Below are 4666 nucleotides of genomic sequence, written 5' to 3'. Positions count from 1 at the left end.
TGATTAATTAATCAAATAAAAATGTTTTGTTGTTTCTCTGTAATACTAGCCACCTAGCAATTTTATGAAGTTAGCTTTAGCTAGCCAGCTAGATATAGGTTCCCAATCTCCCAACCTCATAACTAGCTACCAAGAAGCCATTTCAGGCCATCAATCAAGTTAGAGTAGCTTGTCTAACTATCTTAGCTGGCATGCCTGCTGGCAAGGTTGGTAGACTTTAGGGTTAGGGATTGACAGACATTTAGATTGTTATTTTCAAAACTCAAATTACAATAAATGGATACACAATTGACTAAAATTACTTTAATTATTGGGTTATGATACTATATACCAGTGTGGCAGTTGTACTAAATTCATAAGACATAAAAGTTATTAAAGAATCAATGTGCATCATTACTTTAAATGATAATTGAACAGGTAAAAGGTATGCTTAGATAGCATGCAGAAAAATAAACATATTTTTTTACACAGAATTAGGCATAATTATTATGGCTCTAGATTGCAGGAAAAAGCTGTTGTGCTTTATTTGTACTACTCCTGCTGAGACTGAGGCTGTCCTAATGTGGACACCGTACTTATGGATCACACAGTGGCTTCATTGTGATTCATCCCAGTCTCCTTTACTTCTACTGAACAGGTCATCATGGGTTAGTGTTTTATCATACATCCATATGGGTCATCATGTCCAAACCTACATGGACAACAGTTGTACAGTCGGTCAACCTCAGCTGTAGTACAGTGACCTCCTGGGTGTTTTCTTTGATGCTTCGTTGTGTGACAAGTTACAAGTAGAGCAATCATTTCAGAGAAGAATTAGTGTTTACAAATAGTAAAGCCCCGTGTGTTTCCACGCACAGACGCATGCATCCACGCACACACACAGACACACACACACACACAGTTTTAATATGAAAACCAGTGGTCTGTCTTGTGGAATGCAGGATCAGTCATGGGACGTATTTGATGGCTCTAATAAACACCATGGATCATTGTAGAACATTAGATTAGGGCAAGAATGTGTCACAGCGGCTCGTTGCCATGATGACGGAGGAGCGTTATTGCCAAGGAGGTGATGTGGAGATCAGAGGATCAGAGAGAAGCCTTGTTCCTAGAGGAAGTAAACAAGAAAATGGATTCCGCCCCATAACACAATACCCCATGAAAAATCCTTGAATGTCTGGTCTATGGCCTACCTAACCTCTTTCTCCTTGTCTCTGTACAGAAGAGGGTTTATCCCCCCGGATCAACTGGATTAGGTGTAAGGCAGGCAGAGAAAGGGCACCCCTACACCCCTCTAGTGTTGGCTGTATATCCTGTGTTTTTCCCCCTTGGTAAATTTCATATTTGTATTTATTAGGGATTCATCAAGCAAACAGTGGATCTGTGCTCCTTTCTACATCAGGGGTGGGGAGGAGGGGATTGGGGGTGGGTAATGTGATTGTTTTTTCATATTGTTTCATATTTCCCTGGGTGTAATCTGCTGTGGTGATCCCCGCCCCCCACTCCCCAGGCTCTGTGATCCTGTCTGATCTGCTGTGATCCGATTGCCTGGCAGGCAATGTGGGATGCAGCGCTAAGCCTCTTTAGCACAAGTGTTTAATAACTCAGCAAAATTTGCTTACGTACCCCCCTTGTCCCCCCTCCTCATACAGTCACTGCTCACCGTGACAGTCAGGATTTTGCACCCCGCCCCCCACCCCAACACACGCACACGCACACACACACACACACACACACACACACACACACACACTCCCACCCTCACGGAATGATCATGTGTTCTGAAACCAAGGTTATATAATAGTAAACTAAACTATTATCTTTGACACCAAAACTAACTAAAATAAAATAAAAACCATCATAAACGATCTTCAGTTTTAGTTTTTTCTGTTCTAAACTTTGGGCAAAAATCGAATGGGGTTTTCGTGCTTTGTTAAATGCCAGGAGATGGCGCTGTTTCTTATAGGCCTAGTTTGTGCGTCACTTTCACTAGCTATCATGGGCGGTGTGTTCAATAGGGCGATATGGGCGACGCACTGCCAAACGGGAAAAGGAAGGGATTTTTTTTCTAATCAATTATATCATGGCAACAGTAGTTCAGTGTTCACGTCTGATCTGCCAGCCACTAAATGTCCAATCAGGCTAAAGTCGTGCTTCAAATGTCCCCGCCCGTTTTGGGGCGATTTCAGTTAGGTTGAAAATCGCCCAGAAGTCTCTCATAGCCTCTAATGTAAAATATATTTTTTCAAATTTCTGAGCTTTCAATACATTCTCTATGGGTGTCTGAGGGCTTGCACTTACGCGCTTTCGTCATACGTAACGTAACGTAACCATGAACGGCAGACAGCAACGCTTGGACAGCGACTGGTGTAACCGACATGCACCATCTTTCAGAAAAGATTAAGAAAAATGAGCTGTCAAAGACCCACATTGATAGCTGTTTGAGATTGTCTGCTTTGGTGAGAGTGAATATTGCCACTCAACTGGATGAGGGATACAGGCTAGCTGTCCGCCGCCACAACGATGAGGTTAGCAACAGCAGAGTCGTGAACACTGTCTACGGAATCGAGACGACCTCATAGAATGTTTTGAAGCCATCCGGACGGGTTCATTGGGTTCATTTGACCAGCCCACCGTACCAGAAGCTACAGAATAAGGACATCGATGCTGTCTTTATCAAACGTGCCTCGACAGCTTCGCAAGCAGTGTGCAGGCCATAAGGTAAGATAAAGATTAAACAATATCATTCGATCTTTCTCAAAGCAGAGCTTTATTTGAAAATGTATGCATGAAAGGAGACTGCATTTGTGTTTGAAATTACATTATTGTCATTATATATGGCCAGTGGTGTAATCTATCTTATTTTATATACTATGTGTATGTACAGTGGTGCTCATAAGTGTATGAACACATTCTAAAGCTGACTAAAAAGAGGAATAAAAAAATAAAAAAATCATCTTTTTGGAAATTGATCTTAATGACTTAATTAAAAAAGTTGGAAAATCCAACCTTTAAGGACACCAATTTTCTTTTCTTTTTATTCCTCTTTTTAGTCAACTTTAGCATGGGATCATAAGCTTATGAGCACCACTGTATACTGTGCTGAACATCCAGGCTATGTGAGACACAAAGGCTAACTTAAACACTAAAGACTTTATGCATCCCTGCCCATTTTAAGTGGAACTGAAGTATTTGTACTATACATGGATACATTGCATATACCTGTGCATCACATAGACAACAATACTGTACAAAGCCAACAAACACATTGGTCTGTTTGCCTTCAGGGACTCCTCTCAACAGCAGCTGCAAGAAGCAACAGGAGCCAAAAGACCCAGAACAGCTTTGAGAGAAGAGGAGAAGCAGAGGCTGTCTGAAGAGGTCTGCAACACCATCCTGGATCACACCAAAGAAAGGTTCTCTTTCTCTGGCCACCTTGTGAGTGCTACCTTACTGCAAGCAGACATGTTTGAAAGGTACTGCCATTCAAAAAAATAAAAAATCTGTTCATGTTCATTTTTACAAATCTATACAATTGGCCAGAATATGGTTGTTCATATTTACAAATCTATACAATTGGCCAGAATATGGTTGTTCATTTTTACAAAGCCATACATATTGTTTATGCAGTGTTGAGGAATGTGAAAGAACACCCTTGATTATTTTTACTGTGATAACTTATTTTGCTTTTGTAAGCCAACACTTTTGAGATCAGTCAATAAATGCTTCTGGTATTGACTTATATGCTGCCCCTGTCTTCATGTTGTTGCTGGACATATCTTTTTAAAAATGTGTGTAGGTCACCTAAATCATCAGAAAAATTGCCCCTCCTGAGAATTTTTTCAGGAGCCGCCACTGCTAGCTATGTAGTTTCTCTAGACAGACGGAATGCCTCCCACAATGTTCCAGCATATACGTCTGTAAAAGTACCTGCGTCAGTCGGGACAGAAATGAGTCATAACTTGGAAGACAGTCACTGCCTTATCCGCTTGTTGACCTAGCGTAAACATCCCCGCCGGACACAAAGTAGTAGCTAGATAGCTAGCGAGATGTAGAATGCAGAGGTTATTTATAATGAGTGCATTTCGCTAGTTTGCATCATCTACCACTAAAACCACGGCAAAGGTTTTGCCTCCAAAATTTGGTTTCAAATCACGACGTTCTGAAATGTCTGCCTACAGACTACGGAAAGAGTAAAATTTTTCAGGATTGGCCCGCGGAGTTGTCTGTCCGGAGAGTTGTCTGTCTGAAGAGGACCCTCCATGGAATTTTTTGCCCCCGAAATGTCCAAGAAAATCTGACATCCTCCCCAGACCTAGTGCTGTTGCTCTAGGTCTGGGATTTCCAAGACTACTAGCTATCACTAGCTAACAGGAGACTACTAGCTATCACTAGCTAACAGGAGACTACTAGCTATCACTAGCTAACCGGAGACTACTAGCTATCACTAGCTAACAGGAGACTACTAGCTATCCCTAGCTAACAGGAGACTACTAGCTATCACTCGCTAGCAGGAATGAAAAACAACCTACAACACATAGATGGCTACTAGCCTCCCATGCATAGGCTACTTTCTGTTCCTAACACTAAAACTAAAACTGAAACTAAATAATATAAAAACTAAATTGAAATGTTTTATCAAACTAAAACGGAATAAAAACGAGTA

This window comes from Coregonus clupeaformis, chromosome 18, assembly GCF_020615455.1.
Source record: "Coregonus clupeaformis isolate EN_2021a chromosome 18, ASM2061545v1, whole genome shotgun sequence".
Lineage (NCBI taxonomy): Eukaryota > Metazoa > Chordata > Actinopteri > Salmoniformes > Salmonidae > Coregonus > Coregonus clupeaformis.
Note: the sequence above shows the minus strand (reverse complement) of the source record.